Source organism: Urocitellus parryii, chromosome 11, assembly GCF_045843805.1.
Source record: "Urocitellus parryii isolate mUroPar1 chromosome 11, mUroPar1.hap1, whole genome shotgun sequence".
In the NCBI taxonomy this organism is placed as follows: Eukaryota; Metazoa; Chordata; class Mammalia; order Rodentia; family Sciuridae; genus Urocitellus; species Urocitellus parryii.
This window is the reverse complement of record NC_135541.1, coordinates 76,553,019-76,565,364: the sequence shown is the minus strand read 5'-3', so window position 1 is coordinate 76,565,364 and position 12,346 is coordinate 76,553,019.

Sequence of the window (12,346 nt, the reverse complement as noted above, 5' to 3'; positions counted from 1 at the left end):
AAGTTTGTAGGAAATGGGCTGGCAGTTTTGAGTGCTGAGGGGGTTTTAAATTAGACCCTAGAGCATTCGCCTAGCACATGTGAGGCCCTGGGTTTGATCCTCAGCACCATGTATAAATAAAGAAATTAATTAAATAAAGGTATTGTATCAACTACAACAAAAAATAATAAATAAATAAATAAAACTTTTGCTTGAAAATCTCTGGACTCAGTTAATCAGGTTGCTCACGTGCTCACAAAATCACATAAAATATATGTTTTAGAGCAGTAAGAAGCCCTTTCAACAATTATTTTTAAAATGTACTTACACTATTAAAAAAGCAATAAAAAGATAAGTATTCACTTCTATTTTTTTCTAAGTTCTGAGACAGAATAAGGGACAGGATCCCTATAAAACAGGAATTAACATAAGTGGTAATTAGTATATACCGGTACAACATGTGCTAAGCATTTTATGTATCACTTTTTATTCTATTTTTTAAAAAATTATCTTATGAAGTTGATACTAATGTTCGTATACTGAAAAGAAAATATATGAGAGATTTAGAAAGCTTTAGTGACATATCCAAAGTTACATAGTTACTAAATGACAGCAGGGATTCATTGAATTTATTTATTACATATTGAGGGCCTATGTGTAAACTACTGGAAAGATACTATCTGCTCAATTAGAGTAATGCTAAGCACTATACATATTGCAATAATTATTTCCCACTTTAAAACTGCTTATCTTCTGAGTGTCTCTCTTTTAGCACAAAGTGAAACCTTCACCCACTCACTAAAGCCATCACCCAGACAACCATCTTAGATTATATCCACTCCATCAACTCTCATAACCAAACAATCACTTGGGATTTTCCATTTTGCCTGCTAAATATCTCATTCTTCCATGCCCTCCTCCAAGTCTGCATTGCTACAAAGGCATCTTTTGCTCATGTCCCCATAGAAGCTAGTTTTTTCCTTGTTTTCCTTGCCCCTAGAAAATGGGAAGTCACAGTCAGAGGTAGCAGGGAAGACAGAGTGGTCATCTCCATATTCCAGTACTTACTTAACACAGAGCTCTGAATGTTCAATGCTTATCAAAGGAAGTCTTAAATAAGAGTCTTACAAGTGAAATTTGAAATCTAATCTCTCTCTAAGATGGGAATGAGAACGTTTTCCTGGGCACAGAAACATGCACATGGACATATCTATATATGGTATCAGTAAACATGGACATTTGAAAATGTGGTACCATTTGGTCAGGAATAGATCTGTATTGCAAAGAGCCAGTCACTTAGTTACACACTGTCGTAATTTTACATGAGGGGGGATAATTGTCTTGATCAAAGTGATTCTAGAAATTGGTCTGAGAGACTCCACACTGAGAAAGCAGCTCAGATCTTAGAAACTGTAATGAAGCAACTTCAGACACTTTCTGGCGGTGACTTCTCATTCAAGGCCAACTTGCTTTCTTCCCTACTTCCCCATGTAAAATGTACTAGCCATCATGCATTCAAGTCATTTTAACCAACACTTATTATGGACTGATGTGTGCAAGGGGATTGGAAAATAAATAATACATGAGCACTGGGAATTGAAAAATTAATTAGTAACGCAAAAGCAGAATCTCTGCCTTTAAGGAGTTACATAAACACCACAGTCCTTTAGTTTATCATATGCTTTCTCATCAACTATTTCTTCTAACCTCATTTCCACAGTTACTGTCCCCATTTTTATGGATGAAGAAACCAAGTCTCAAAATATCAAGTGGATTACTCAGTATCACATTGCCAATGAAAGTTAAAATAAAGACTTATGGTGTCAAATCCCTGCTCTCGTATCATGCTGTTAAGCTGTTGGGGCAATTTATTAATTAATTTATTCAATGATTCATTAATTAAGCAAATGCTTATTGAACACTTAGTCTTTTCTAAGCACTTGGGATACGTCAGTGAACAAAATAGATGAAGATCTCTACTGTCAAGGTGCTTGTGTTCCTCCCAAAACTTAATAAGCTGCAAGTCTCTCTTTGTATGGAAGGCCTGGCTGTTGCACACAGAGGCATTGGGATTCCTTCTCCTCAAGGACAGTAACTTACCCTATGGAACTCCCATTCTCAGGTCCTCACCAGTGAGAAAGTTTCCTTACACCACAAGTGTTTGTTAGCCACTTTTAACTACAGTCTATTGATTCGGCTGAACATATCAGTTACCACAAAATTATTTAGAGCACAAGGCTGTTTGCATTTAATTAATTTAAATATAAACACACAATCTTAGGAAAATTAAGTAGACAAAAACATTTTCATGCATCATAGGTATTTTGCAAACATATACAGTGTAACCTGTTAATTACATTTTCCTTCACAAGCCATTTATCTTTTCAATGCCTTGCCTAATAACTTGATGCTTCTCACTTACTTTTAACTGCTTATGATTCCTTTTTTTTTCCCAAGCTGTTTCCACAGGGATTGTCATGTCCCCAATGAAAGGGAATATTATAATAATGTGGTACAAGAAAGCAGGGAAGAGTGTCTAATTTTAGACCAAAGACCACAGGGATCATTCAGATAGTGATAGAACTTACTAAGATAAAATGATATTTTGAATCATTTTTAAATCAGTGTCCTTTCTTTAATTTGCAGGAAGCTCATCAGAAGGTCTATAATGGGAAATTTAAAATTATAATAGGTGCCCATGTGTCTATCAAATGGCACCACCATTTATATACTCCTAAACCAATCCCAGGGATCATTCTTATCAGGTCATTTGCCTCACTCCCCATGGGCAATCTATGACTAAAGTTAATTCCGTTCTAGTCACACCTCTCCAGTCCTATTGGCCATTGACTCTCCCTTGCTTCCAACTTTCAGTGTCTGTTTAATCCGTTACCATACAACTCAATGGCATCTCTAAGCAAACACCATAGGAAATAAGGGTGTTGCAAGAAGCACCACCTAAACCTCAGCTGTGACAAATTGCTGTTTTTAATTAATTAATGTTTTTTGCTCTTTAAAAAGACTTTTTTTAACTTTTAATATATTTTAACCTGCAAAAAAAAATAAAAATTGTACACCCTAATGTGGTATCATTTTATGTTTTCATACATGTCTACATTGCATAATGTTTAAGTCAATTTAAATATTTATATCGTCCAAAATTGATTATGTCTTTATGGTGAAAACTTTCAAAATCTCGTCTTTCAGCTTTTTCTAATGTATACAGTGCATTGCTTTATCTATAGTCACCCTACCTACTGTGTACATTTGCAATTTCTTAAATGGGTCTTATTTTTTTCAGATCTCTGTGGCTTTGAATATCATGCTTTTTTTCTGTCTAGAAAGCTCTTTCCTTTTAGTCTTTCTAAAATTGTACCCTCATTTTTCATATTCTGATTAGGGGTTACTTGTTTTCTAAAAGAAGCATCTCCTCTTTCTTTAACATCATTTCCTTCTTTCCCTGGGTCTATTCAAGGCTGCTCTTCTCTGAGAGACACCTCCCCACTACCCAGCACAACAATGCTTTACTAATTATCTTTCTTTGCAGTCCTGACTCTCTCTTCTGCACCATTCACTCCTATGTTAGTAAACATGAGGCATCTATTTCCCTGGAACCTATCAAAGTGACAATCAATCAACTCAGAGAATCCCACTGGATGAACAAACACACTCCTTTGATAGGGAGGACATGTCCCCATGCTCAGGTATAGTGGAACTCAGAGAGAGCACACCTTAAAAGAGGCTACAGAGTGCTATTCTGAAAAGTGGTAGGGCGGGCAGTACCTGCCAGCCTTCCTTTTTGCTTCTCTCTTTTGATTCTTTATTCTCCTTTCTTCCCAAACAGATAGATAAAAAACTTCTCTCCACATGATATTTGCTATGTCTCAGCAAAATAAGAATTATAGAGTGTGCAGCGCTGCAAGTGTCTCTGCTACCCCTGGATATTTTCTTGCAACTAGCTATGGTGGTACCAGCTGGTGATAAATGTCTTGGTCACAGTGTCCAAACCACAAGCCGTATGCTGCGCCTGTAATCCACATGGGCTCCTCGATCAGTTCCTTTCATATATGATTTTGAGCATAAATTCCCCAACTTTAATTATTTATTTTTTGTTATTGTTGTTATTTATACTCTCACGTGTCTCACAAAAAGTCAAGGGACTTGAATCTGTCTGTATTACTGATGTATAGGACAAGTTCCCCTTTGTAACCTGTGCTGGCCTGATACCCATACACATTTAAAAATACAAACTATAAAGTTGATTAAAACTGGTGAATTTAATAATTCTTAGTAATCAGAGCACACTGTTAATACAGCATAGCCCCTGAAAACTAGTGTTTGACAATACCTTGGAAAGTGATTTATGCTAATACATTGATGAAAAGAATCTAGGGATAATTATTAATCTAGGCTTCTCTAATGTCTACCAGATATTTATACACACACACACACACACACACATTTAACAAATACACATTTGTTATATATATAACAAATATATATATATATATATATATAAAATTAAATGTGTACATAGTAGGTTGAACAGTGCCTGATATACCCGTCATTGCTTCATATATATGTATATTATATATAGTATACATATGCACATAGCTATTGCTTAAAACATGTATATATGTACATATGTATTAATACATTGTATATATATATATATTTATTTTATTGTATTGTATTTTTTTAATGTGGTGCTGAGGATCGAACCCAGTGCACGAATGCTAGGTGAGTGCTCTACTTCTGAGCCACAACCCCAGCCCTTCTACCAAATATTTCTTTAATGACCAGCAAAAGTTGATACCAACAAGTTTAAGAAGAAAAATATTAAAAGGAAAATCAAACTTACAATGGAAAAATTTTGCAGTTTTTACCTAAGAGCAGTTTTCCTTAGGAACACAATCTGGGGTCCATTAAAATAAGATACCTGATGAAGGAAATGGAGGAAACATATATATATTTTTTAAAATCCTATGTATTGGGGTTGGAGTTGTGGCTCAGTGGTAGAATCCTTGCCTAGCATGTTTGATCCTCATCACCACATAAAAATAAATAAAATTATTATTGTGTCCACCTACAATTAAAATTAATATATATATATATATATATATATATGTATTTAAAAATCCTATGTGTTACTACAACTAAGCCAAAGTAAGATTAGCTGTCCTTGTCTTTGCTTTCATGGTTCACTCTGGGATGCTCCTACCTCCAGTCCAGCTGATGACTGCCTTTCTTGTTCCTTTCCCATCACCAGGCACCCCTGTTTATGATTGGTGATATTCTGCTGGAGAGTTATTTGTTTGTAAGTGGCTTTCCAGCTGGACTATGAGCTCACAGAGGACAGGACTTGCATTCGGATGATTCTAGCCTGGGACCTGAGCTACATCTAGTATTTTAAATATTTAAGGTCATTATTATTAACTATAGCATTTCGGCAGCCTCTGTTTATACATTTTATTAGTGTTCACTCTTACTCTAGCCTCTATCACAGATAACATGGGTCCACATCTGTCCACCAAGAAGTGACCTTTCCCTACTGGACTCAAATACAGGGTGTCAGGAGGTTTGTACCTAGTTCTACTATTTATTAGAGGTGTGATCTTAGTCTACCCAATCTTCTTATTTCCTCTAACAAGAAACAAGAAAACATTAGTTTCATTCTCCTTTGCCTGAGTTTTCTCATTATAAGTACAATGATGGTATGATTTACCTCACAGGACTGTTGGAAGCATGGGATAATGTAAGAAGTTTTAGGTGTTGACGCATGGCAAGTGCTTAAAAAATGTTATTGTTTTGTTATTGTTATTGTTTACTTCAGTGGTCAAAGAGATTTTGTAAGCCAGTTCTTGTTGGTAGGAAGAAGATCTCCAGATAAGGGTCTAAGCTGGAAAAATAAATCTAATTCTCTGAAACCTCCTATAACATCACTAACAATATTTATTGCTACTGCAGTTTAAGGCTTTTTTTATATTATCACTTTATATCATTTTAGCATTTTGCATAATATAGAACTTTTCCATTTTAATTAAGGTCCTTGGACCAGTAGCAAGCACCAATATCACTTGGGAGCATGTAGAACTTTAGGTCCCACAGAAATCCTACTGTTAGAATATAAATTTTAACAAAAACTCAGGACATCTTTTATGTACATTAAAGTTTGAAAGGCACCGATGTAGATTATACTGTAGTTTTCTCATCTAAGGAAAAGTGAAAATATTTAAAATATCTCACAGGATTTCTGAGAGAATTAAATGTGTTAATGTACATAATTAAATTGGGTTGAACAGTGCCTGATATATACCATCATTGCTTCATATATATTATTTATATATATATAATATATATATATTATATATAAAATACATATGAACATAGCAAATGCTTAATATATATGTGGTATTATAATGTACACAGACATTGAAAACCCATAACGTATTCAAAAGATAGTGATGAGTGTGTTGAGGAAAACTAAACTTTGTCAGAAAAATGATTAAAGGAAATTGGGATATTTATGCTAGAGAAGAAATTATGTATGGGAGACAATACTACCACATTTTTAAAGGTCTAGACTAATTCTTTGTGATTTTAGATTGCAAAATAAGGACAAATACCTAGAAGTTAAATAAAGATTTGATTCAAAATGAGCAACAGCACTAATCTTTTTGCAGTTAGATCTGTTCAAAATGGAGTGGACTTTGTCAGGATGTCAATTCTCTGTACTGAAAGGTCCAAATTAAGCCTGATGTCCATCTTTTTGGGGTAGCAATAGGAATTGAGTAGTTACATGGTTTCTGAGGTGACCTTGAGGTATGTGATTCTATGAATGATAATATTGACAGAGAACTTAGCTTTCATCTAGATTCTTCATTTTATAGAGAATGGCACCTAAGTCATAAAGAACTGGTTGTGGTTCTACAGTTACGTGGCTGATGGGAGCAGGTTCTTGGCCAGAATGCTGTTTTTGTGAATTCTGCTCCAATACTCTAACCATGTCTCTTTTTATTTGAGTCCTCCTATCACCAAATCACAATACCCTATTCACTGGGCTTTGATACTTTGGATTTATTTATTTTTTTTCCATTCTTTCCTTCTCTCCCTCTCTTCCTTCCTTTCCTTCTTTCTTTCTTCTTCATCCTGGCTTCTATCTTGACAAAAAGATATCCTGAATCTTACAGAGTATAGGAATTTAGGTAAGTTTCATGTCAAAAATCTTCCTATTCGTTGACATTAATGGGTCTTCCACATCTTGACAGAGTCTCTCAGTGTGAAAAGTATTCTGCTGAAGACTAGTTTTTTAATATGCTCTCTAAAAACAGGTTCTTAGGAGAACTGAATTTGTAACACAGGCACGCTTAATTGACTTCTTGATGTTTCATAACATATAGCAACATATCAAAGATTCTTAGAATTTTTGTAATAGAGATACTTGTCTAATTTGATCTCAGAATTTCTTAGACATTTGGCCATTAAACACAAAGCACCCCACTCTATGCCTACACATGCTCCCCCATCCCTTATATAATAATTGTTAATAAATGTTAGTGCTCTATTATGTAACTTTTCTTGAGACTCTGGCTTTGGTCTCTAGGAAAGTCACAACAAAATACTTTGACAATCTGTTATTTTCTCATAGATTCTCTTTCTCTAAATAGTTCCTTGTCCCTCTTTTCCACATTTCAAAAACAAGAAGAAAGATAGCAAACTTAAGCCTTTATACAACCGGTATAAAATCTGCCCTCCACTGTGCTGGTCCTCTCACACCAAGAGCTAATTTTTCTGCTTAACTCTTTAAAGGAAAGGGAGCTACCCTATCTTTCATCACTCTTCTTGTTTTTTTTTTTCTTGTTGAAATTGCATTACACTGAATCAGACCTCCTCTGCCCAAAATACAGAATGCTTTTCTACAAGGCTTATTTATTTCTCCATTAAGGAGTCTTCAGGAATTTTCTGTTAGGATCCCAGACCCACCTGCAGCAATGTATTCTAAAGCCAAAGTAAATACATGCTAGAACTGCAGACTTCTGGATCACCTAAGTAAGAGGTTAGAAACCCATTAAGCCTCATTAAATCAATGTTTCCACTAAAAGGAGTAAATACAAGGAGAATTCCAGGCATCAAGAAAAGGCCAGAAAGGATAACACAAGTCAACAGCAGAATGATAAGATCAAACTCCTTAATCTGACCTACACTAGGGTGAAGAAATATGACAGAATGATTGTCTTGTCTTTTGTGGGCAATAATTGGTCTGGTGAACTTAAGACAGCAAAGGGCAAAATTGGAAATGAAACGAAAACTGACAGACAATCCTGCGCGTGTCAGATACTTGGGTGAACGTTTTCTCATTCAAGCTGCAGAGTGAGGCTGTGAGGAAGACTGTGGTCCTCTCATTTCATAAATGAGGTAGCTGAGGTTCAGAGAAGTCAAGTTACTAAAAAAAAAAAAAATCACACAACTAATTCATGGCTAAGTTGATATTCAAACTTGGGGTTTTAAATTTTCATTGTAGGTTTTTTCCCCAACATACTGAAACTGCTGAAACTTCCCAAGTTTATCCCTCATATAAGGCAACTAGCAGAAAGGCAGAATCTCTTCTAAATAAGAGCTATCGACTATTTCAATAACTTGATAGACGGTGTCCCAGGCAGATAAAGGAAAACAAAACAAAAAACAAAAACCAAATTCTTGGATGGGAGAGAGACAGCTGTTTAGAGGTAAATGGATCTCAGAGCCCTTTGGTATGTCAGTTCAATCTTACCTCTATAGATCCTGCCTCCTTAAAGAAGCTGTACAGCAATGAAAGACAATTTGAGGATTCCAGGATGCTAAGGAAATGAACTAATTGGCAGACCTGTACTCCCTATTCTGTTTTGGGGGCAAAAATGTGTGGGACCAGGGTCAAGGGCTTAGAGAGTGCAGAGTTGAAAGAACTACCATTTCATGTCAGCATGAGGGCAAAGAATGGAGGAATTGGCTGTGAATGAAGTGTCAATAGTTAGAGCTGTAATCACAACTTCAGGAGAGATCAACACCTACTGTACAAGAGGATTTAAAAATCCAATAAATAAAGCTAAATGGAGTTGCTATACTGAACAGTGGCATAAAGCCATGGTTTACTGGCAACATGGAACATCATTGCATAATGGCTGAACACAACCAGCGTGCTGCGTCAGGCAGCATGAAGCCCAGCCTGCAAAAAGCCAGAGAGAGATTTTGAAGTGATTGACCAAGTTATATGATTTGCAGGTGCTTTTGTGTACTGTTTCACTGGTCGGTAACTTATTCAGGAGCTGGGAAAGGCTTGAACCCAGGCTGGCAATTATTCTACTGATTTTAAGTTTGGAAAAGAGCCAGAAAAGGGTCACACCATGGTCTGGAGTCCACAGGTGGTTTCCAATTTGTCTACAAAACAGAAATTGAAGGGAAAACTCAGTAAGCATCTTAAATCACATTTGTGTAATCATGTTTAACAGACAGGTGGCTCATTGTAGAATTTACTTAGTTTAACGGTGTGTGTGTGTATGTGCATTTGAGTGTAGGCGTTTTCTCAGAAATACACAGAGATTGCTGAAATCGATGGCATGCTGTTCTGCCTGGGTCTGAGCTGGCATGTGAGAATCAGCAATGCCATAGCACTTGCCACTTACCTTGCCTCAAGAGGGGAAGAGATGAGCTTCAGTTGTTAAAGTCATTGCTTCTGATCCACCATTTCTTTCTCTCTCTCTCTTTTTTTTCCCTGTTGCCCATCGTATAAACTATGTTTTAATTTTCAAAAGCAAAATAAAATAGAGAGCTATTTTAAGACAAAATATTAAATATGAAAGTGATCGAAGCTCTGAGGTTGTTTTTTTAAATTAAAATACAGAGTCAGTGTTGGGTATTGTAAATAGGCGAAGCTTGAGCTCTCCCTACAGGCTTTTGTTACAGTAGCTGTCTAAGAGGAAGAGAATATCAGAAGCTGAAAAATCATCCCAAAGTGTTCATCAAAGAGAGTGATTTCCTTTGTCCAAGACAATGTCACAAGCTGTTACTTGGGTCGACAGTGAGATCCTGCAAATTCCTGCTGCCAATGACACTTTATCACATTATTGAGGCTACAGAGTCTTTTTCTTTTTCCTTTAGTGGTTCTCAGCTCCTTATTGAAAAAAAAAAATGAGAATAATAATAAAAACAACTGCAACGATAATGCAACAAGCCCAGAAAAGCCAATGCTGCTTTGCAGTGTGCGACTGTCTCCCAGAGCCTGGCTTTTGATATGGAGAATTACACCAGGGCTTCAGATTCCAGGTTGGGCTCAGTATTGACTCCAGATGAAATCACTGTGGAATAATAATCTGTTAGCATAAGCCCTTGTTAAAAAATAAACTGACAGCAAAGATTCTCAGGGAACCTCTTATGTTGAAAACGAAAACCAGCTTCACAAACACTTTGAGTCACAGTCTAAACCCAAAGGTGTCACTAGCTATATTCTTCAAGGTAATACCAGAGGTGCATTGAATTAATAATAATCATCATCAACATCATCAAAAATTGATAATATAACAGTTATCACTTATTGATTATTTGTTGTTGGCTACATTTGTTTAGTCCTCACAACAATACAAATATACGTGTGATTCTCCTCTTTCACAGATAAGCCATCCAATTCAGAAGTCAAGCAACTTGTCCGAGGTCACCCAGTGGGTGAGGATGGGAGACAAGGTTCAAATCCACGACTATCTACAGAGCCCAGACCGTCAGCCAATCTGTTTTACAGAATGGTCTTCGTTAACCATTGTTATACTGTCTTTCTGCTTGGGCTCGTTTTGTTTTTAAAGAAGATATTTCTGGATATGATCTAATAGCAAAAATCAATTTAGCAAGCAATATTGCTTTTCAACAAGCACAGTTGGTGTTTTTGGATAGCCAGAAATGGGCAAAGTATTTAATAGACAAATAAAAGGTTGCTAAAACGAATATGGCTGATGAGAAACAGGAAGTGGGACTATAAAACATGAATGAGTCAGATAAAGAACTAAGTCTAAAGAGGGTGAAGAACTAGGCAGTTGTATAGAACAGGACTTGTGGGGTAACAACACTGGGTGGGGAAGGGGAACAGAGCTGTTACAGGAGAGTCCATGTGGGGAGGCTCTGAGAATAAACAAAGAGAGGTTTTGTTTGGATTTTTATGAGTTAGAAATTAGGGAGAGCATCCAACATTCCATTCATTCCACAATCACTCCCTGAGTTCCAGGGATAAAAATAGTAAATGTTTCAAGCCTCCCGCTGCTAAAGATTGAGGAAGAAAAACACACATATAAGTAAGAAAAAGTCCTGGGAGCCATGATAGAATCTGTATACCTTACAATGAGGTAAAGAGGGATCAGTAGGGATATTCTAGAGAAGAGAATGCCAATTAGGTTTTTATAGAAAAGGCAAAAATTTAATAGACTCTTGAAAGATGGTGAAGAGGGAAGTGTGGTGGCAAAAAAAAAAAAATGTTGGGGGGAGAAAGTGGTATGTGCAAGGGAAGGGAAGCATGATGAGTCCCTGGGGATCTGTGAGTAGTTTTGAACGACTGAATAATGCAAGACTCAAGGAGGCTGTGGAAAGATGTAAGCTCAGAGAAGGAAGCGGGTGGAGGTCATGGGCACTTTGAATGGGGAGCTGAGAGATTGGACTGTATCCTGCTAGTGCTGAGTGGTTGCTGAAAAGTCTGTGAAAGACATTCACCTCTTACAAATTGATCTCAAAGCAGGTTGGCAGTTGAGTAAGGGGGCTTAAAGTTGGAGGCAGAAAATAAGACAGGGAGCTGTGCAATGAGTGGTTGAAACAGGGAGAGAAATAACTGAATAAATGCAAGAGAGCGAGCAATGGATTTTAGGATTGTGCATAAGAAAGGATAACTCTAATACTTTATATGGAAAATGGCAGCTAGCTAATTTCACACAAGTGTTATTTTTGAATTTCTATACTGTTTAGTATCGGTTAATGTAACTCTTTGTTTAAAATATCATTGTATCTCTACATCTATCCACATCTCAAGGAATCTGTTAATGTTTAAGAGGACCTTAGCAAGTCTTCAACCCCAAGTTTCCCCTTCACTGTCCCATTACATAGATAAATAATGCAAAGGTGAAACTACTTACAACACAGTAAATTAGAGGCAGGGATATTACTAGAACCAAGTGACCTGACACCCAGGCCATGTTCATTGTTCCTTAAATAAGGATCACGTGGTACAATTCTGCTTGCCTCAATTCCAGGAAAAATCATGTCCATTTTGTTCACTTTTGTTTCCACTTTGACCTTAGTTGCCAGAAAATTGACATCCAGACTTCTTGGTCAAGTGTTATAATTTGCTAAACTCGAGAGA